The sequence below is a fragment of the Panicum virgatum genome, chromosome 3N (assembly GCF_016808335.1).
Source record: "Panicum virgatum strain AP13 chromosome 3N, P.virgatum_v5, whole genome shotgun sequence".
In the NCBI taxonomy this organism is placed as follows: Eukaryota; Viridiplantae; Streptophyta; class Magnoliopsida; order Poales; family Poaceae; genus Panicum; species Panicum virgatum.
The window spans coordinates 53,272,105-53,295,676 of NC_053147.1; the positions used below are offsets into that span (position 1 = coordinate 53,272,105).

The 23,572-nt window shown below is 49.7% G+C and overlaps 2 long non-coding RNA genes across 3 annotated transcripts; both read left to right on the forward strand.

Moving 5' to 3' along the window:
- The first annotated feature begins 15,317 nt into the window (after window positions 1-15,317).
- LOC120666172 lies at window positions 15,318-18,066 on the forward strand. Of its 2 annotated transcripts, XR_005671606.1 has the most exons (4): window positions 15,318-15,966; window positions 16,045-17,280; window positions 17,396-17,882; window positions 17,971-18,066. It is a non-coding gene; the product is annotated as an uncharacterized LOC120666172 (long non-coding RNA). The 2 variants fall into 2 exon arrangements; XR_005671605.1 differs by having other exon boundaries at window positions 15,321-15,966; window positions 17,396-18,066.
- Window positions 18,067-18,589: 523 nt separating this feature from the next.
- Window positions 18,590-21,861, forward strand: LOC120666173. The gene is made up of 2 exons (XR_005671607.1): window positions 18,590-20,348; window positions 21,295-21,861. It is a non-coding gene; the product is annotated as an uncharacterized LOC120666173 (long non-coding RNA).
- Window positions 21,862-23,572: the final 1,711 nt, after the last annotated feature.

Sequence of the window (23,572 nt, forward strand, 5' to 3'; positions counted from 1 at the left end):
TATTATGTGAGAATGAATTGTATGAATTCTGTAGCCATGTGAATTTTATAAAATTGTTGAAACGATATTTAATTTTGATAATGGTGCTGAATAAGAAGGTGTAAACGATTAGCACTGCCGGTCCGTAACACAGTCCGGCGGTGATAACACTAATTTCACCGTTGGAGCGTAACACGTATTGACGGTGATAATACTATTTGCACCTAAATCAACGGTGAAAATAGGTTAAGGACCGGCGGTGAAAATTATTATGCAGTAGTGCATTCCACGCTAATTTTGTGTGGAACGGAGCGCTGCCTGCACATGGTCACATGGATGAACCAATCCATTTGTGCAAAGAATATACAGACGTATCGATGCCCGTGTACAATGGGTAAATATGCAGTGGAACATGTATAACATGCTGACAGGTTAACAGGGTCCTAAACAATCTCTGGATATCCCAACGAGGGATGATCGATGGGGAATCGGGTGTTCCTAAACTATCTCTCGATGTGTGGTCTCATCATGTTTATTTGGCCCAAGAGATACCTTGTCAGCCCATTTGGGCCAGGGCATCCAATGAGCCATTCGGAGAGTTGAGCCGCACAGCTTTCGTATGACCTAGGACTCTCCTAGGGTTTGGCGACTTCGGCGGCGATCTCCGCCGCGAAGGTTTCTCCGGCCAGTCGTGCATCCCCGTCGCCTCCCCTGCTCGGGCTGATCAAGGGGCTGACTTTGATCAGCTACCCGGCCTTGGCAAGGGGACGGCTAGGGTTACGAGGTTGTAGAAGATTGATTTCGCTTCCTCCTGGGGGAGCGATCCTGTGATGGTGGCAAGCAACTCTAAGGCGAGGCCGAGCAAAGAGGAGTCTCGTCGGGATCAATGAGTTGTATCAGTTGGAACTGTCACGGATTGGGCAATGCCGCGACAGTTAAGGAGCTTCACGATTTAGTGAGGAATTTTGCAATGACCGTGTTATGTGTTCTGGAGACTCAGGTGCACAAGACACGGGTAGAAAATTTGAAGAGTACTCTTGGCTTTGATAATGCTTTTGCTGTAAGTAGTTCGGGGCGCAGTGGAGGCCTTGGAATTTTTTGGAATAACAAAACCAGAGTTGAGTTGTTACCTTACTCCCAATACCATATTGATGCAATTATTTCTGAAGCTGGAAGTGAGCCGTGGAGGCTCACATGCGTGTATGGGGAGGCACAGGTGGCGGAGCGACACAAGACATGGGACATGATCAAATTTATTAAAGCTTCGTCGCCGTTGCCGTGGGTGTGTATGGGAGACTTCAATGAGGTTCTCCACAAAGAAGAGCACGTAGGGGTCCAAGAAAGAAGTAATTCCCAAATCACTGGCTTTTGCAAGATGGTGGACGTGTGCGGCCTTTATGATCTTGGCTATGAAGGGCGCTCATGGACTTTTGAGAAAAGGGTAGCAGGAGGCTCGTACTACTGGACACGCTTGGATCGGGCCATAGTGTCTGCGGATTGGAGCTCGCGCTTCCCCCTTGCAACAATGAAGCACCTGAATGCGGCTACCTCGGATCACTGCCCAATTGAGCTACGTTGGCAGGACCTGAACAACCAGCGGAAAAGGCGGAGGAAGAAACAGTTTAAATACGAGCTAATGTGGGAGACGCATGCAGACTTTGCCGCTTTGATGGTGCAAAGGTGGATGGAGGGAGGAACTGCAACAACTATGAAGGTGCTGCAGGAGAAACTCGCCCGTGTGGCGGGTCATCTTAGTGTATGGGGCAGGCAATCCTTCGGTAATGTTTGTCAAGAGCTGAAACAGCTCAATGAGGAGCTGGAGAGGCTGCGTGCAGAACCTACGCGGGTTGGGCCATCCCATGCAGAGATTAAGATTGTCAACCGAATTGTTGAATTGAGTTACCGAGAGGAGATTATGTGGAAACAAAGGTCGACAATTATGTGGCTTGCGGAAGGTGATAATAATACACGCTTTTTCCACTTGAGAGCGAGCCAAAGAAAGAAGAGGAATACAATCACCAAACTACGCAAAGTTGACGGACAGTTCACTGAGGACGAAGGGGAGATAGCTGAAATTATATCATCTTTCTATAAGGACCTGTACAGGTCCGAGGGCACGGAAGATATGGAACACGTCTTACAAACTGTCCCGAGAAAGGTTAGCGCTGATATGAATGATGCTTTGCTGGAATCTTTTACAAATGAGGAGGTGAAGAGAGCTCTTTTTCAAATGTTCCCCACAAAGGCGCCTGGGCCTGATGGGTTTCCAGCACACTTCTTTCAGCGGCACTGGGATATCTGTGGTGCAGAGGTTTGCTCGGTGGTATTACAAGCGTTGAAAGGAGATGATAATGTTGAGGATATTAATAGCACGTGTATCGTGTTGATTCCTAAAGTGGAATGCGCAGAAGATATTGGTCAGTTCCGCCCGATAAGCCTATGCAATGTCATTTATAAAATAGCTTCAAAAGTGCTGGCTAATCGGCTTCGGGTGATCCTCCCGGAGATAATCTCGGAGGAGCAGTCAGCTTTTGTTCCAGGCCGCCTAATCACAGACAACATCATTACCGCTTATGAGTGCATGCATTACATGAAGAAGAAGAGAGCAGAGGATAGGCGGTTTTGTGCTCTAAAATTGGACATGCGGAAGGCCTACGACCATGTGGAATGGGGATATTTGAGGGAGATCATGTCACGCTTGGGCTTTCATCATTTATGGATTGACATGGTCATGAGATTGGTTTCCTCAGTCTCTCTTTCGGTATTGGTTAATGGGGACAGGCTGGAAAGTTTTAAACCGACTCGAGGCATTCGTCAGGGTGATCCGATCTCCCCCTATTTATTCTTGTTAGCAGCAGAGGGCCTCTCGTGCCTTTTAAACTCAAGAGTTCAGTCATCAAACCTCAGTGGAATCATGGTGGCGCCGTCGGCTCCGATGGTAAGTCACCTCCTTTTTGCAGATGATAGCCTGCTGTTTTTCAAGGCGAATAGGGAGAGTGCGGAACTGGTGAGGGATGCTCTACAAAGCTACTGCAAAGCCTCAGGGCAACAAGTTAATCTTGGCAAGTCGTCTATCCATTTTGCCAAAGGTTGTGGGGAAGTTGATAGAGAACACATCAAGGCAATTTTGAATGTTGATAACGAAGCTTTAAGCGAGAAGTACCTGGGTATGCCTACTGATGTGGGTAGTTCCAGTAATGGATCTTTTAAATATCTCAAGGACAGATTATGGAAGAGAATCCAGGGATATGGATGGAAAAGTGCCTGTCGGCTGGGGGCAAAGAGGTTCTGATTAAATCAGTTGCTCAGGCTATCCCTACGTACTCCATGGCGTGCTTTAAGCTTCCAAGAGGGTTGTACAAACATATTGATGGAATGGTGCACAATTTCTGGTGGGGAAGCAAAGAAGGGAAAAGAAGGACTAATTGGGTCACTTGGGAGGAGATGACAAAGCCAAAATACTTGGGAGGCTTGGGCTTTAAAGATACCGAGCTGTTCAATCTCGCCCTCCTCGCAAGGCAAGCATGGAGGATATTGCAAGACCCGTCGACGCTGAGTGCCCGCATCCTAAAAGCATTTTACTTTTCAAATCAAGATTTTTTGGAAGCTGAGATTGGGGAGTCGCCGTCCCGAGTCTGGAGGGCGATCGTCGATGGTAGAGATGTGCTGAAACAGGGTATTGTGAAAAGGATTGGCTCCGGTGAGACTACCACAATCTGGGATACAAATTGGCTCCCGAGGCCAGGCCTGGCATGCCCCCTGTGCAGCATTAAGGACAACCCACCGCAGAGGGTGTGTGATCTGATCGATGGAGCATCCAGAACATGGAACATGGAAATTCTAAAGGAGTTTTTTCTTCCAATGGATATCGAGGCAATCAAGGCCATTCCCCTGTGTACTGCGATGTTAGGGGATTTTTGGGCCTGGAGCTACGAAAAGTCAGGCTTGTTCTCTGTTCAGTCGGCATATAGGATGCTGGTGCATACACGAGAAAGGAGGACAGCATGGCTGGAGCATTCGGCGGGATACTCGAACGTGGCTTCAGTGGAGAAGGAATGGGGCGGATTGTGGAAGATCAAAGTACTGTCGAAAGTGCGGGTGTTTTTGTGGTGTTTGGAACGTCAGTCTATTCCTACCGGGGACGTGCGGCATCACAGGAACATGGCGCCCAATGACAGTTGTTCGATCTGTGGGCAACCAGATAGCTGGAGGCACTCACTCCTCGAGTGTAATTTGGCGAAAAGTGTCTGGGCTCTTGAACAGGAGGAGCTAATGGAGTTCCTGTGCCAAGTTCAGGAAGTTGATGCGCGGGCGTGGCTTATTTTGTGGAAAGTTTTTTGGATGAATTGGGAATGCTCAAACCAGTTAATCCAGAGAGGAAACAAGCACAAGGGCCTAGACCAAGATTGATCGGTCCTCCTGCTGGCTTTATAAAGATAAACGTTGATGCAGCACTAGCCAAAAATTCCAATAGGGCAGCGGTGGCTGCAGTGGCTAGAGATGGTGATGGCAACTTCTTAGGTGCCTCATCGTCGGTGTTGGAGGGACTAATGGACGCTGAGTCGGTGGAGGCGATTGCATGTTGTGAAGGCCTTGCGCTGGCTAGCGACTTGAACCTGGGTATGGTATGTCTGGCTACGGATTGTGCTAATGTGGTCAGGAGTATCCAGGGCGAAGGACTGGGACCCTATGGTGCGGTCATTAGGGATATTCAAGCAAGGAGGAGCTCTTTCACCAAGGTGGAGTTCGTTCACGAAAGTCGGTCTTCGAATGTCGACGCGCATGTCCTAGCTAGGAGCTCAGTCCTACTTGATGTTGGTAGGCATGTGTGGTATATGAGTCCTCCAGATGGAGTTTGCAGTTCCGTAGAGATTTAATAAAGTGTGATTCCCCTCAAAAAAAAAGAGCCATTCGGAGAGATTATAAGATGGGCAGGGCATTCGAAGGGCACTGCGTCCAGTGAACTGACCAGCCTATAGTAGTTATCTCTATAGCCTAGTCTGCCCTTTGAAGCTCATCTGAGCTCGAGGTCTTCATCGCATCCATGGCGCAAAGCTCTTTTGGATATTCTGCAGGGAGCGAGGGCGCCAGGTACAACGTTGGTGTTCTTGGCAATCAGGTCATCCTTGCCCAGGGAGACCCCGTAGACGAGTCACAGGTTGTATATAGCTACTGCATCTCTCAGTGCTTTCTTACTCTTCCATTAGGATTGGTGCTATCTGTTAAACATCCTAAAGTTTAGATTATCAAGATTTTTGCGATGCGAAATCTATTGTATTGTAGAACGCATATATATAGTTGAACATAGTGATGTACTCGTCACACACAAGTAGCAATGGTTCAAGGACTACCGCTACACCGGGAACGTACCTGATGACAAAGGCCGGAAGGTGTTTGCGCTGGTGAACAAGGCAACCGGGCAGGCCATGATGAACAAGCACAAATCCCGCCAAGACGGTTTAGTACCGGCAAGTTACAGCACCATGCATGTGGATGTCCTCTTTTAATTTGGCTTGATCAGCTAGCTATAGCTATTCATCATCAGCTCCCTTCATTTCATTCCCCAACAACTCCTTTAATTTGGTTGGCTGCTGCTGCAGGTGCAACTGGCTCCCTACCATGCCCACGAGCGCGTGGATCACTCGATGCTGTGGACCGAGGGCCGCGACCTCGACGGCGGCTTCCGTGAAGTGAGGGTGCTCAGGGACACCTCCAATACCCTGAACGCGTTGAACGGACACCTGTTCGATGGGACAGTGATTGGGATATATTCTTCAGAGCCATGGGCCAAGAATGCAATCTGGAGGTTGGCTCCCGTGGAGTATGTGCAGCCCCCAGCAGGTGACAATGATGACACTGTTTAAAAGGTCGTAGGACGAAAGGTTTCCCCATGAAAGTTTGAAGGTAACGATCGAGAAGAAAAATATTAACCAATTAAGGCCCCAATATATCACAGTACGAATTGTTCAATCCATCCAGTCTATTGAGAATGTGAGATAAAACATATATAAGAGACGACTATGCGTTTGAAATCTTCTCTACATGGTTGAATTTTTTTTTTTGGAAGCTACCAGGAGCACTGGCCCGTCATTTAAGAGAGGAGCGGCGCCCGTGCCGAACCGTAGGTGGGCTGCCAAGCCCCAGCCAGGCAACCTACCGAGCTCCCACAGCTCGGTCCCAGGTGCGGAACCAGGGATCAATCCATGGTCGGCAGCTCCCAGACCGGAAGCGTTACCACCACGCTATCGCGTGGTCCGCATGGTTGAAATTCCTCCCTGATTTTGAACTTTTAATTTCGCAGGTCGGTCTGGTGCATACTATATAGAACCTGTCAGTCAGCCTCTGCGCACGACGCCTTAGCTTTTGCTTCCCATTCTATTGTTTCCTGTTTTATTTCAGTTTGTTCATCCACTCGTCCAGTAGCCATCCTCCCCCACACAAGGCAATTAGTGATCATCATTGCTAGATTGTTTTTTTTTTCAAACAACTTCGAGGGTAGATCCTCACCTAGTTTCATTGATTGGAACACACAGAGTAGTGTACATGGTCAGCCCAAGGTTATGGGATTCTTTTTCTAAAAAAATCCGGAGCCCACCGAATTGGACGAAATTCGGACCGGTACCCACTCAAAATTTGAATGAAATTTGAGCAAATTTGAACAAAATTTCTCTAAACCATCAAGCATTGCAGTGGGCTTACAGAGGATGCATGCGGCGCCGGCATGGGACACGCCGGGAGGGCAGCAACGACGCGATTGAGGTAGGAGCCTAGCAGGTGGTGCAGATGGCACAAACGACGCCTTAGATGCGCTCACGGCATGACGGTGGGCGTCGAGGAGCAGCCATGGCATGTGGGTGGCTCGAGGAGCGTCCGTGGCGCGAGCTCGGACGTCAAGAAGCAACCGCGTGGCTGCAGGGTGCCGGCGCAGGCGGCGAGGAGCAGAGAATGCTGGCGGCGGCGGCGGCTCGCAAGAAAGCGTAGCTGGCCAGGGACGGTGAGGCAGTTTTGCAGCGTGAGGGATGTTGGTGGGCTGTTGTTGGACCCTAAAATGGACTGGAATTTTGAATTGGGCCGAAATATTTTGACCGGTTTTGTTGTATCTCGGGCCGGGCCGAATTGCACAAATTTCAGTGAAATTCGGTCCATTTGGGCCGAATCCCAAAACCATGGGTCAGCCTCGGCATACCGAGGGGAGATTACATGGGTCGCTATGGGGGGAGTGAGAAGGGAACAAAGCTAAGGTGAGTTGAGAACAACTAATTAGTTATGGACCCTAGCCAGCGTCAAGACTGAAGATCCTGGTGAAGACGCCGAAAACCTGCAGCTCCACAAATCAATATCTTTTAGCACACTCGACAGATGATGTCGAGAGAGGGAAGAGTTCACATGATGGAAGATTTTTGCATTGCGCGCTTTCCATATACGTCAATGCGGACCTTCTCTGGGAGCGTGGAGTTCAAACAAAGTTGCTAGGGGCGCCGTAGCTCGAAGGTGCACGCGTCGAGCCTTGTACAGGATACTTGTTTGTAGTCTATTGTGGCCAGTATGTGAGCTGATATTACCATAAAACTTGGTTGTATGGGGTCACAGAGGCTGGAGACTATTCCATTTTCTAAAAATAACTTGTTGTAGTCTGATGTGATAGTAGAAATAAGAAAAATAGTACAATTTCTGGATATTGACTCCACAAAGTGCTCGTCTGGTTCAGGGAATTAAGTTCCTTGGTTCAAAATGGTTCAGGCAACAAAGCGCGAGAGGTGAGGTCCGTTTTCCCCTTGCTACAGTCACAGGAGAGGTGAAAACAGGCGACTCGAGTTTCTCGGCGGCGATTGCGTCGATCCCCTCATCTCCTTCGTCTCCGGCAGCTCGCCGGGGACGGGAGACGGGGGATCTGCCCCTTGTATAGGGTAGCTAGTATCTAGTTTTCTCCTAGGGTTTGCTTACCGCCTTTTCATGGCGATGAAGCTTTTGTTGTTGCTGCCGGCGGCGGTGCTGCTACTGCTGTGTCGGCGAATAATCCTCCTCGAGCCCTCCTCCGTAGCTGATGGCGTCCATGGCGGCGTGCTGGGCGAGGGATCTGCGAGGCCGGCGAGGGTGGATGCCTCTGCTGGGTTGCTTGCTCTCAGATCTAGAGCAGGCATTGTCTCCGGCGGTTGGATGAGGTCTGCTCTGCTGCTTCAGTCGTCGATGTCTACGATGGCGGAGCTGGTGTCGGCATCGGCATCTTCTACATCGATGATGGGGAGGCTTTTGTTCCTGCTCCTCTACTTCTCCGCTGCGGTATCGCCGATGAGGTGAGTGTGAGCTTTCTTTCTGTCTGCTTTGCGAAAGGGAGGCAGCAAGTTTCCTTTGTCGTGGGAGTTTCTTTCGGGCTGCTGTTGCTCGCGGCGGTCGTGGATTCCTCTTCCTGCCGGCGAGGTCGCCGGTGGCGGATTCATCCTCCTTTTTCTTTCGGTGGAACGCTAATGTTCTTTCAACGAAATCGAAGCATTGTGGTGTCATGGCGCGGCTCTTGCAGCATTACCAAAGCTTTGGGGTTCCTCGACGAAGAGGATGAGGGATGGCCGGACTTTGGGGGCGGACCGGAGTACCGTGTTCGTCGATGTCTACGATGGCGGAGCTGGTGTCGGCATCGGCATCTTCTACATCGATGATGATGGGGAGGCTTTTGTTCCTGCTCCTCTACTTCTCCGGCTGCGGTATCGCCGATGAGGTGAGTGTGAGCTTTCTTTCTGTCTGCTTTGCGAAAGGGAGGCAGCAAGTTTCCTTTGTCGTGGGAGTTTCTTTCGGGCTGCTGTTGCTCGCGGCGGTCGTGGATTCCTCTTCCTGCCGGCGAGGTCGCCGGTGGCGGATTCAATCCTCCTTCCTTCTTTTCGGTGGAACTGCTAATGTTCTTTCAACGAAATCGAAGCATTGTGGTGTCATGGCGCGGGCTCTTGCAGCATTACCAAAGCTTTGGGGTTCCTCGACGAAGAGGATGGAGGAGATGGCCGGACTTTGGGGGCGGACCGGAGGTACCGGTGAAGAAGATGGTCTTGAGGACTTCTTGGTGTGCATGCGTTATTTTTCTTTCTTCCAAGGTGTTCTCTGCAAAAAGGCAGAGATGTACTGTAACTTTTCAGTTTAATACAGCCTTCCCTTTTGCAAAAAAAAAAGTAGTTCAAGTACCACGAAATTTTTTTTTTTTGCGATCACCGGCCTCCTTCATTCATTGGGAACAGAGTTACATTCTCGGGTCACCAGGTTCATGACACAGGCTGGCACACATGACCACCAACCAAGCCTCGTCATGCCCGTGACCTGCTTAGCTATCGTATGAGCTACCTCATTACAAGAGCGAGTTACATAAGAGAATTTGATAGACTCAAAACCCCACTCAATACTCTAATCTCCTCCAGGATAGGTCCTATGGTAGATCGACAATTTTCACCCACCTCCCACAGATGCAAAACCTCCTGCGAATCAGTCTCTAGCCAAACTTTCGAAGCATTGACATGTCTCGCCAACTGCAGGCCATCGCGACATGCTAATGCCTCTGAGGTAAGAACATCAAGACAGTTGTCATACCATCTAGCACAGGCTCTGATGAACGCTCCATTGTCATCACGAAGTACAGCCCCAGATGCACCTTTCCACTACCGATCATAGAAGGCACCGTCAGTATTGCATTTCAACCAACCTGCCTCCGGTTTCTGCCAAAGAGGGGTGCCTTGAGGCTTCACAGATAATGGGGCAGACCCAGCCTGTTGCAGATCGAAAGCCATGTCAACTGCCCACTGAACCGCAAACTTGATTGGCCGAGAAGGTTCCCCATGTTTTCTTCTATTCCGCTGCATCCACAGCGCATACATACCAATGAGAAAAACTGCTTGATCCTGTTTTGCAACTCCTTTACAACTGATGAGATCATACGCCCACGAGTCAGGATGCAACATTGGGAGTTTGGCCCCCGTCGTGCTTTTCATGTACTCCCAGAAGGATTTAGCCACTGAGCACTCCATCAACACATGTCGGATAGATTCAGAATCTGCCCCACAGAGATCACAATTTGCTATCGGCTCGATATGTTTCTTGTGTAGAATCTGACGAGTTGGGAGAAACTCGTTGATAACCCTCCACCAAAACACCTTAACCTTTGGGGGCACTTTCAATTTCCACAGCTTATTCCAATCGGTGTTCTCAGAAACACTTTCAGCTTGCAGGTTACTTTCATTGATGCGTCTAGTGTCCAGTAATCTATAAGCAGATTTGACCGAGTACATACTGAATTTCTCTGGTTCCCAAGCCCATAAATCCTCGTGGTTAGGCCTGACCGGTGTCCGAAGGATGGCTTCAGCGTCTACTGGAAAGAAGATCTGCCGAATGAGTGCCTCATCCCACTGACCATTTTCCGACAATAGCTCACCCACCCTTGACACCAACTGTCCTTCTGATGGCGTTAACGGCTGACCACTGAAATGGTTTGGCAGCCAACGATCACGCCAAATAAGTGTTGTCTCTCCATTGCCAATTCTCCTAATCAACCCCTGTGTGAGCACTTCCCGACCAGCCAAGATTGCCCTCCAAGTATGACTCGCATGTTTCTTCCTTGTAGTTGTCAAGAAGGAGCTATCATTGTAGTACCTCCCCTTAAGCACTCGGGCACATAGACTGTCCGGGAACATCAATAGCCTCCAACCTTGTTTTCCAAGCATTGCAAGGTTAAAATTTCTCGTATCTCTGAAACCCATCCCTCCTACTGCTTTCGGGTAAGTCAGCCGCTCCCAGCTTTGCCAGTGAATGCGTTTGCTGTTTGCCGAGCTTCCCCACCAGTAGTTGGCCATGGGTGATCGCACTTTCTTGCAGGTTGTCTTCGACAATAAGAAACAACTCATGGAATATGTTGGAACAGCCTGGGCTACAGATTTTAATAATACCTCCCTCCCAGCTTGACTTGCTTCCCTTCCACTCCATGTTCCAATTAAGTTTCTGATTCTTGTCGGTAAGAATTCAAAGGACTCCGAGGTTGAGCGCCCCACTGCAGTTGGAAGGCCCAAATATTTCTCTGCCATAGCTTCAGTATCAATGTGCAGCGCTGTACGCACCTCCTCCTTAGCTTCATCTGAGCAGTTTTTACTGAAAAATATAGCTGATTTATCACGATTAACCATTTGGCCTGATCCCCGGCCATAGGTATCAAGTATTCCTTGTAATCTCAAGGCCCCCCTCTGCGATGCTTCAGAGAAAACTATACAATCATCCGCAAAGAGCAAATGCGAAATCCAGGGGGCATGGATACCCACGCGCACGCCTCTGGATAGATACATCGGGCCTCTTGACTTCAATAAACTTGATAGACCTTCAGCACATAACAGAAACAGATAGGGAGAAATTGGATCGCCTTGACGTATCCCCCTAGATGGTCTGAAAATATCAGTCAGAACCCCATTCACTCGGACTGACATAGAAACTGATCTGACACATTTCATGATCAACGAGACGAACGAATCATGAAAACCCAACTTGAGCATTATATTCTGCAGATAATCCCACTCAACACGATCATAAGCTTTAGCCATATCTAGCTTGACCGCACAGGCTCCAGTCTTTCCCTTCTTCCTTTTCAGATAGTGTGTACACTCATATGCAATCAACACGTTGTCAGTAATCAGCCTTCCCGGAATGAAGGCACTCTGTTCTTCAGACACAATCTCATCTAAGAAGCCTCTCAGCCTATTTGCAATAGTTTTAGAACAGAGCTTGTAGATGACATTGCATAGAGAGATTGGCCTGAAATTTTTCATTTCTTGAGGGTTCTTAGTCTTCGTGATGAGGACGATCGTGGTTGTATTAACCGCCGATGGCATCTCGCCCCCATTCAGAAAATCCAGCACGGCCTTTGTGATACTTGGACCCAGAAGCTGCCAATGATGTTGCAAGAAACATGCAGTAAAGCCATCTGGACCCGGCGCTTTGTTCGGACCCATCATGAACAGCGCCTTACGAACCTCCTCAGCGCTAAAAGGCCTCAATAATTCTGCATTCATCGCATTTGACAATTTCACCGGGACGTGCTCCAATATTTGATCAGGCTCTAGGAAATCTTGTGCCGTGAAAAGCTCAGTGTAGAACTGCCTCGCCACCGATTCCAGCTCAGCCTGCTCAGTAACACGCACACCATCCACACGTAGAAGTGCACTGATCTTATTTCTTTTAACTCGCTCTCGTGACTTAGCTTGGAAAAAGGCCGTGTTACGGTCCCCCTCTTTTAGCCAGTCAATGCGAGAGCGCTGACGCTCCATTTCCTCCTCTCTCGACAGCATCTCCGAGATTTGCTTCATCACCCGTTTCTCCTCCCGGGTGGGTCCAGCACCCATAGCCGCCCCCCTGATTCTCTCCAGATCCTTCCGTAGTCTTGCTATGTTCTTACGGACTGATCCAAAGGTTGTATAATCCCAGTCTGATAGGGACCGACCGAGCTCACTAAGACGGCTCACAATCTGCCCCATCGAGGCGTGATCTCCCGGATCCTGCCAAGCACTCTCAACTGCCGACTCATATGAGGGGTCACGGCGCCACATGTTCTCATACCTGAAACGTCGTCGAGCCCGACGCCCTCGAGGTCGATTTCGGCAGCACTCCAACACAAGGCAGCAGTGGTCAGATTCCGTTGTCTGAACATGCCACACTTTTGTTTCTTTGAACAGCTCCAGAAAGGCTGAGTTTGCCAGACCTCTGTCCAGCCGGACCTTGATGTTATCATCACCCTGTTGCCGATTATCCCATGTGTAAGGGAGTCCAAAGAAACCCAGGTCCATGAGACCACAGACTTGTACAGCATCTCTGAATCCATCCATCTGTCTTTCAAAGCGAGTTTGACCTCCGTATTGTTCATGAGCCTCCAGCACCTCATTGAAGTCCCCGGCGCAGAGCCATGGGAGTTCACTTGTAGTGCTCAGGTGTTTTAAACACTCCCAGCTACGATGTCTCAGTTCTCGCCTAGACTCCCCATAGAAGCCTGTAAATCTCCAAAGTGGTGACTGTGTTCCCGGATCGATCACCGTAGCATCAAAGTGGAGTTTGTCACAGCTCTCTAATTTTATATCAACATCACGAGACCACAGGAGCGCTAAGCCCCCACCTCTACCATAGCTTCCAACACCCACGCCAAATGCAAGACCAAGATCTCGCACCAAGACATCCACTGTATCAAAGAAAAAACGCGTCTCCGACAAGAAGACCAAACTGGGGCGGTGTAGCTGTACCAAGCTACGGAGCTCTTGAACTGCCTCGGGTCGCCCCAGACCCCGGCAGTTCAGACATAGGATTTTCATGGCGCCCGGCGGGGGCTGCCGCTCGCAACCGCCGCCGATCCTTCAATTTGAGAGTTGCCCCGCCTTTGCTTCTTGAGGGTTTCGATCATGCTACCCCCACTGTCACTAGCTCCAATTTGAGACACTCGGGATGTAACCAAGCCCACTGGGACTAGGGCATTGGATGCACCCAAAGGAATGTTGAGATCAGGCGTTTGCGTTCTGTTAGTAACTTGCTTTGATTTTCTCTTCCTCGGTCCATTGGCCTGGTCCTCCTCCATCGCCTCAAAAACTAGCTGCTTATTCGCAGTAGGTACCTTCCCAGCCATCTCCTGTACACCTCTCTCAGAGACATGTTTGAGAGGAGATTGTACTTCTGGTTCTTCAGAATCCCCCACCTGACTCTCTGAATGACGTGAACCATCAGCAGAACGTGACACCTTGCCCCCGGATTTATTCAGACTCCTGTGCCGACGGTTAGACGAAGATCCCGTCCCAAAAGATTCCGCTGCAGCAGCGGCGGCAAAGGACTGAGGTCTGCGCTTCTTCTCTTCAGGAGCCCTTAAATTCAGATCATATGGCAATTTACCATCCTCATCACGAGCAGCCGGGGTTGGACACTCAAGGTCTGAGTGCCCCATCAAACCACAGTGAAAACAAATATACGGAAGCCGTTCATACTGAACCTGAAACCAGCGGGGATCTTCATTCTTATTGATACGAAGAAAAATACCTCTCCGCACCGGCTTGTCAATCTGAACAGCCACACGGGCACGTAAAAAAGCACCACTAGCCTTGCCATCTGCATCCACATCCAATCGGACTACGTTGCCAATCAAATCCATAGCACGAGAGCCTCTCGATCGATTCATCCAACCCAGAGGAAGGTTGAGAATGCGGACCCAAAGCTCTACCCGATCAAAGTTAATCTCATCAGGGCTAAGTTTCTCATCATATTCCTGTAAAAGGATTGAGTACCTTCCAACCATCCATGGCGCACCTGCTAGGATCTTTTCCATATCCCTGGCACACCCAAATTCCGCCATGAAAAGGTTATCCATCTTCTCACCAATCGCTCTCATCTTGAGGCCAACCGGGTTACCCCAGGCCGACTTCATGGCCGAGCGCACCGTACTGACATGCACCGGCACCGGCGAGAGCACCTTCCCGACCAAAGCCCATTCAATATGTGCCAAGGTTTCAGACCCCTCGTCATCATCACTGAAGTCCAGGACAGCACCTTCTTCCTCCGTCAGTCGTAGCTTTTGGAGAAGATCCGTAACATTAGGGTTTTGGGGTGCACCCCTCCCCCCCCCCCGATCCGCCACTCCCAGACGTCGCCATCGGCAGAAGAACTGGGCGGCACTTCAAAGTAGCCTGCGAAAACAGATACGCAGCTACAGACCAAAAGTTCCCGATCAGAGAGAAAAACCTACAGCGGCAGAAAACCCTAATGGTGTTTTGTGGACGGCGGCGCTCGGACGGCTAACCGACGTTTTGCGGAGGCCGACGCCACACTGCGACGGTGGCGGCGGGGCGTGGAACGCCGTGGCCTGGTGGCCGGCGGCGTATGCAAATCAAGATCACCGGCGTTGGTGATCTAGATCGGGAACGGGAACGGAGACTCGGACTTGGTCGCCACGATCGCCTCTCCCAAGTACCACGAAACTTCACAGCACTAAGTATACAAAGTCAACCCTCTCATATGAAGACACAGTCTGACATGGAACTAAACTAACTAGTTTCGGTTAGTAATGGCTTACTGCAAAAGATAATGAGATATGCAGCTATAGACTAGCAAAGAGCTCCTATCATGCTCACGTATTCTATACAAGTGACGAGATTGTTGAGATTTGTTATTATGACGATTGACGTGAGAAGTGATGACTAACTGTTGATCTTAAATATCTCAATCTCTTCTCTTCTCTTCTCTCCTCTTCTCTGCTACTAAAAAGAAGAAGCTAGAGTCGCTTTTCGTCCGTCCAGAGTCACTTTTTTTTTCCTTCGTCATCCCCCCGTGCGACCTATGTTTCGTCCGTCCTCTGGCAGATCTCGATCATCCGATTGTTGCCCCCATGCGATCTACGCCTTCCGCTTCCTCCCCCTTCCTCCCGACCCGCCTCTCCGCCCCGCCCGACTCCCACCCTGCGCCGCTGCAACTCCCTCGCCCGCCGCGATGCCGCCGCCCCCTGCCCCCACGCGCCCTCCCTCCTCCGCTTTCCCCTCCATGCGCGTGGATCGACGAGCCGCTCGTGGAACTGCCGACCTCTACTCGTGCGAATCGACGGGCCGCAGAGCCACCGCGTGCCGCGTCCAGATCTCCGGCTCTCTCCGCCCCCGCATCCTTCGCCCTGATTTGCAGCCGCCTAAGTAACCGTCTCCCCGATTCGCCGCCCTAGGCTCATCCCCACCAGCGCTCAACTTCAACGAATAATGACCTCCTCCTTCCCTTCCCCGCGCGTCAACCCCCTCCACTTCCAAGCAGTTCTCACGTGGTATTAGAATAGTGAATCCTCATTGCACTTATCGTTTGGCTGATCTTGAGTTCCAGACTAACCAACAGATCGAGTTATTCATGGAAATCCTGACTAATCAATAGATGGAGTTATCCAAGGAAACCAATTCTTGTAATCTAGTTGTGTGTTCTGAACTCCTGATCACGTCTGCATCACGTGTGAGGGTAGAGAAATACAAGGTCTGTTGGTTAATTTTCTACGTTGTTCTTGGTAGAACCTTGCACCCATTGAACTTTATCTGGTTCTTTTCATTGCAGACATGATAGGTCTGTCTATCACCAGGTCATCAAGGTGTCTAGAAATGACTGACCGCCGCACACGAGGGCTCGTCCGTGCGCATTTAGAACTGACATCTGGTATGCCTGTTGCGGACTCCTGCTTTGCAAATGCCATACACATATGATCCTCCACACTATTGGATGGGATGAGTCAGCCATGACTGCAATTTGGATCGTACTTGATTTGGGTTCGGTTTTTCATAGGTTAGTTCATCTGCATGTATGCAAGGGCCAACCAAATCCAACATTGATTGGCTGCTTGCAAACAAAAATAATTGTTTCTTTCAAGTGTTGATGGGAATGTAATTAGTACAATAGTGAATTTCTTAGCAGGCTATAGGAAAAATTGATTGAATAGTGTCAGTTAAAAAAAATATGTTGATGATATGCATCCTGACATGAACAGTACTCAGGAGACTTTTGACAAATCAGGAGCAATTTTTGAAATTTAAAATAGTTAGACTGCAATGTAGTGTCTTTTTAAATGAGGTTGTGATTCTCATAGTAGTGATGACTCTGAATTGAATCTATAGATGCTTTTGTGTTTATTTAGGCTGGAAGATCTTTTTCTTAGTATAATAAGGATGCTTGATTTTTAAGCCACTGAACTCCTATGATGGTTTAGGATGTTATTATATAAAAAAAATATTGTTCTATATCCTCTGCAGATATATCAGCTATGTTATGATGTTTCTTGAACTGTGAATACTGAATAGTTACACTTTTGCTGCCCTGCTCATTTCATATCAGTATATCACAATGTATGCAAATCGAGATGTTTAAGTGCAATATCTTTGCATAAAGTAGAAACTTTTGTCAATTGCATGCTTAGATGACTAAATTATAATTAGACATAGTGTAACAGCCTGACATTCGAGAAGGCATAGATATCACTCATATTTATGTACACAGGCACTCGGACATTTTTATGCCTTGCACCTGTGTTTTTCTAGGAGAGTAGGATTGCAATTTTGTATACTTCATTATGCTCTATTTTACAGTTGCATATATGACATGGAAACTGGATGAGTGAGTGCATTTTACCACTGCAGTCATTAATGGAGCTGATTCATCAGTAAATGGCCTTCATTTAGAGGTTTCTCTTTTCTTGATATATATATTCCTGATTGATACATTTTTTTTCTTTGCTGCTGGTTTCTTTGATTGTCCATGGCTGAGGAAGCCCGTCAAGCTGCTTCGCTCCTGGCTCGTCAGGTGCGCCGTGCAATGCTTGGTGCTTTGCACTCGTTTCGTGCAGTGACTGGGCTCGGGGAGGACATCAAGGCGGTCATGTAATGAGTTCAGGTGCGGCTGCCCTTGTTGTTTGCAGGTGTGCTTGCGACCTGTTCGACGAAATGCCGCACCCAGCTGTCATGGACCCCGCTCGAGCTGCAGTCCAAACAGGAGTAATGCTCAAGCAAACAGGAGTAATGCTCAAGCCTTACTCGTGGCTGCTTATGGAGGATGACGTGCACTCCAAGAGCGAGATGAGGAGAAGATGACCACAGCCACAGGCAAAGATGATACATTCAGATAGAGGTCAATGCTGACAAACAGAATGCCTGTCCGGTGACAATGGCATTGTCTCGACGTCCCATCACCACCGCATTCGCGGTGCTAGAGGGACTCAACCTCTCCGTGTGTTCCTCGCTCGCTGCGGCCATCTCCGGTGCCATCCTCACGGGCCTACAACATATGTGTTGGAGGCGGACGACGTGTTTCACGACATCAGCGCTGGGATCGTGAGGCCAGCTTTGGCGACAGTGAGCGAGCCCAGGAAGCTGAGACATAAAGCTAAACAAGTGCATCATGAGAGGGTACAATTACTAATGTTGTGTCTAAATCAGTTCATCATGAGAGCACATTTGGATAATAAACAATGGCTATTTTTGCATATACGTGCAGATATCATGATTTGGTTAAAAGCTAATGCGCCTCATGTAAAATGCAATGATCCTTTAAGAAATGGAATAAATTCTGCGGGACTACAATTTTATAAAATGTAGAGTATGTCATGGAAAAAAATTTACTCATACAATATGTATGACTATTAAGTTTGATAAATATCCAGCATTCCTCCATTTATGTAATCTCTTTTCATCTCTAATAAAAGCTGCGATGTTTGTTTCCTGTTTTTCTTCCTTTTAGTGTTGTCGTCCGACAAAGTAGTATGGTGTGAACTATTCGAAGAACTTAACTGATCTCTACACTATTTTGTGGAAGCTGGATTATATTTACCAAATGGATTTTGCAAGATTGAAATAATTGTACTATATATGCATGACAATATTAGAACATCAATATAATTTTTATCACCCGTAGAACGCACGGGTATACACCTAGTCTACTACTAAAAAGCACTTAGTGTCCTCACCCGCCCATGGCTCTGCCTCCCTGTGGTTCTGCCAACTTCTTATCTCGTCCGTCTGATAAATCTCCCCACCCACGGGGGCCCCATCCACCCCCTCTCACCCGACCCTGCCACTCCGCCACAAGACCAGGCAACACGCCGCCCGCCCGTTCACCGACGCGCTGCCCCACCGCGACGGAGCCGGCCTCGCGGAGGAAGGCCAGTCGCCCTCGCAGCGGGGAGGACGAGGTGTGGTCGCCGCTGTCCGCTGCAGGGAGGAAGGGCGCACGACCGCCGGCGCCCGGTGCTGGGATGAGGACAGGGACGTGGCTAACGGCGCCCACAGCGGGGAGGAAGGCCGCCGGAAGGCGGCACCCGCTGTGGGAGAGGAGCGGGGAGCGGCCGCCGGAACTAGCACGCCGGTGCGAGGAAGTCGGAGCGTGTGGCTGCCAGAGCTAGCACGCCGGCGCGAGGAGGTCGGAGCGCATGGAGGATAGGCGCAGCTGCAGGAGTTCGCACGCCGGAGCTTGCGGAGGATGACCGTGGTGCTGGCACTCGCGGAGCGGAGCCCGCCACCGCCAGAGCTAGCGGGCTTACTGCCTGACAGGTCATGGAAGTCGTTGGAGCTCTCGGCGATGGTGAGCTCGACACCCTCGCCCGCATCCTCCAGTAAGCGTGCTCCTCCCCCGAAATCCTCAAATCCCGTCGCAATCCCCAAATCTCGTAGCAACGAATTCGCAAATAACGTCACCACGCGGGGGAGGTTGGGAGGGGTCGGCGGCGCCCGTTATGCTCGCTCGCCTTGGAGTTCCCGCTCGGTAGGGATGCAGGCGGCAGCCCGCAAAATCCACCTATAGACTTAATTAAGTGGGTTGTCGTAATAACCTGCGAAAATTTAACTTATATAAGAATTCGCAGGCTAGCCCACTTGCATCTCTACCGCTCGGCTACTAGTATTGCACGATCGCATCGTACACGTACCCCAGCACGCCCACCACCGTCCCCGCCGTTACCGCGTCGCCGCCCTTCCATGCCCCTATGGCACCTCGAGCAGGTAGAGCGTGAACGCGTCCTGGCTGCAGCACATCGAAGAGGTTATATACTCCTCCCGTTTTTATTTACATGTCGTATTAGGTTTGTTATAAATTAAACTAAATTTTGGCCAAGTCTATAGAAAAATATAGCAACAACTATACTATCCAACATATGCAATATTAAAATATACTTCATGGTGGATTCAATAAAACAAATTTGGTATTGTAAAAGTTATTACTTATTTCTATAAATTTTATCTAAGTTTGCTAAGTTAGACTTAAGACAAACCTAATATGATATGTAAATAAAAATAGAGAGAGTATCTTTAAGTTAAAAAAAAGGAAATCTTTAAAACATGAAACGTGGGTCATTCTCTGGCACGAGACTGGGCCACGTCTATAGTAAAAACAGAGCCGTTGGATCGGGCACGAACGGCAGGAAGCATCCCTGGCCGACTCCGCCCTCCAGCTCGGCATGCGCCGCAGGCTGCTTGCTTGCTCCTGCGCTGCACGGGCGCCATCCTCGTCCTCCAGCCACACCGCCGCCTCCATCCTGTTCCTGGGCGCGGACGTTGCAGCCCCGGGCTCGTCGGCAGCGGATGCGGCTGCACCGCAAGGAGCCTGCGCAGGGAGGATTGGAGCCAGCGGACGGAGCAGCGGAATAGCCAGCACGGGGAGAAGAGGCGGCGCATGGGGACAGAGGCGGGGGTTGCTAGAAGACGATGGGACCACCGGCAAAATCCGCCATGAGCGTCCATCCATGAACGGATTGCTTTAGCCTCGACCTCCGCCTCCGCACCAGGGAACCTCCCCCACCCCTCAGGCGGAGCCCTCGTTGATTGCAGCGGCTCGCCGTCGACGCAAAGAAGCCACCGTCGCCGTCATGGCCGGCCCTCATGGTAAGCTGACCCACCCGGCCCCTCCTTCCTTAGATTCGTCGCAGAAATGGAGCTGCCGTGACCTGGCCAACCTGACGCGCCCATCGGCCGCTCGCGTTCGCGGCCGAAGTAGCCGGAACACGGCCATCGACGCCATGGCCGCGCCACCTGCACTCCGCCGGCCGGATGCCGCTGCCTGGGCTCAAACCTGCAACCTAGGCTCAAACCGAGCAAACCTATTGGGCATGGTTAGTCTCGTTGTCCCCCGCCAGCTCGCCGTCCCTCCTCTCTCTGGTGGGGCGACCGTCCTCCCACCTCATTTCCGGCCTCTCCAATTCGCAGCCCCCTCCTCCCGCCCGAGTCGCACAGCAGCGGCTGCAAGGAGGAAGAGGACATGCCACATGGGCACCACACGAGGTGGCAGGAGAAGCGGCGGTACACACCGAGCATCAGACTCCATTGCGCCTCTATCAGCTGCTGTACACCAAGTGCTCAATCAAATGTCTGTGAGACGGATCTTTCATCTTGAGCTGCTGGCTTGGTGCCGCTCTTCTCCATAGGCACTTTCGTATGCTGCTCTAGGAAACATATAAGCAACTGGCCAAGCCTCTTTTCGCTGCGAGATGCGCTTGTCTGAAGAAGATGAAACAAGCTAGCTAGTTGATGCATCCTAACACTTCTGCATACAACTGATTTTCCAAATCCATAGAAAAAATAATGGCGGATCACAAAATTTTCAATCTTGTCATAAAGCTTTACTATGTGCTACTCTCCAATCCGAAATTACCAACCAGAACATATTTAAGATTAATTATTTCTAATGCTAGGACAAGTTATAGAGAAAAATAAAATGCTGAAAGCACATATATTGGCCACTGGTCTACCCATTTCTTCCAAGTTATGTGGAATAGCTATGTGTGTCCCTTGGGCATGATTCAGAAAAGCTTACCTATTATTCATGTTGAAGCACTGATTGATTCAAGTTCTGGAGATGAGAGTGCCAACAGTTGACTGTGTCATTAAGCATGGAGGGCAAGCAAATCCGATCTGTCAGTTGTGTCAAGCAAGGGATGAATCGACAATACACCTTATGGCCAAGTGCTCATATGGAGAAGTGTGGAACATGGCGGTGGCATGAATCAACCAGTGATCCCCCAACTTAATGATGTGCATCAAATCAAACAATGGTGGCCTGAAACGACTGCTGCAAACAACATGCAATCACACTTGCAAGTCATCATATACACAGCGCAGAATCTACGGAAGGAGCTTTGTCGGCGGCTGCTCGAAAACAGGACACAGAGGCCCTCATAGTTCCAGAGGTCATCATGCCAGACCTACAGAACTTCAGTTTAGTGCACTTGGAGCAGGAGTAATCGGTTGCCGTTGTACATACGCATAATCTTCTTTTCTTTCGCTTACCCAAATTGTAATTATTTTGCTTCCTACTATAATGAAAAAGTAGAGCACCTGTTATTTTCCTAAAAAAAACTCTGATAAAGAGGTTGCCACTGCCTATTATTTGATTCTGATATCATATCTTTGTCCTATTTATCCTTAGATTTTGTTTTCTTGTAGCACTCTTTAGATTAATGTTAGTTAATTTGCTCACCATTTTTACCAAGAAATTATGCTTCTGCATTTAAAAGGAGATATACATACAACAAAGATCAACAAGAAAATATTGGACTCTTGCTATCTTGGCTCTTTAATTGGCAAGTTTATTGGAAGTATTTTATTTGTCACAAAATCAAATGTAAATACCTTATTTAATTGGACAATTCCTCACTTCGGCAATTGTAGATGGTGTAAAGTTTTAGGTGATCTATAATCTCAATTGTTTGCAAGTTGTACAAGAAGGGAATAATTATTAATCACAAATTTTCTGCAAATGGCCAGGTCCAGTTGGTGCGGCAACGTCGCGCCATAGGTTTTCTAGTTATATATCTCCACGGACCACAGCCTTCGCATGAGGGCTTGAGGACACCGACGCACCGAGCAGAATTGAAGCCACTGAGCGTGAGTAAGCGTACCTCACGGTGAGGGTGGTGATGTAGACGACGGAGGGCGTGTTCTCCTGGAAGAGGAGCATGGTGACGGGCTCGTCCGCCTACAGCTTCGCGGCGTGGCAACCACGAACGAGGAGGCCCCGCCGGCGTCGCCGAGGATCAGCGCCGCAGAGGCGAGCGCGACAATGAGGGAACCCGCGGCGCACGCGAGGTGCCTAGGGAGATGGCGCAGGCGGCGACGAGGAGAGGAAGCAGGCGGCAGCAGGGAAGGGGCGGTGGCCATCTGATCGTGCTTGTGCGTGCGGGACGGGAGCGGGGCGAGCATAGCCGCGACCTTGCTGGCTGTGGTGTAATGGGTTTTACGATGAGTGTGAACCTGCCTGCAGTCCTCGTTGAGAAACACATACAGCATGTAGGAGGAAGAAGATGTGACGAATTTGGCTAAAATTAGCAAACCTGCAGTCTTATCTGGGGTCGCCCATTCATCGCTCCTGAATAGTTGAATTGCTGGCGTTTCAGTAGCCTCCAGGCGATAGGAAGCGACGACGGAGATACAGTCTTTCGAGCGCAGGCAGCAGGTGACACACGAGTGCGCTAGAACGCACCTGCAGCACCTCTGCGCCAACTGATCAGATCAGTAGCAGACCGGTCAGACCGGTTACTTCAGGGGAACTGCGTAGACCTAGAACTACAAGTTTGGGAGGTACCCCATCGTAGATAATGGAGCTAGGCTTGCTCTGAGATTGGCAGACCACTTATGATGCCTTCAAACGCCGTAGAGACGTAGAAAGAGCAGAATTGGAGTTGGAAAAGCTAGAATTTCGAGATAATAAAAAAGTAAAGGACAAATGTCTTGATTTGATTTTGGTTAACCCTCAATTGGCCTTAGCCTTCATATATATAGGCTGGGGAAGTCATACCACTTCACGAGTCGGTTACAAAAAGAATTCCTAATTATAGATCTAAACTTATTCGGATTACACAGTCCAGACCGGTTTGACCGGTCGGCCACGGTCTTTGCCAATTTTGGTTGTGCCGCCTCAACCACGCCTGTGCCACCGCCGTCGCTCGCTGGGTCGTAAGGCCACCGTTGCCGGGTCGTCGAGCCGCTGCCGCCGGATCTGAGCAAGACAGGTTGCTCGGCCACCACCGTCGGCCAGGAGGGAGTGGAGGCGCTGACCCTCTGCGTGGAGGAGGGGCTCGGACGCCGCCACCGCTAGGAGTGAGAGGGTAGTG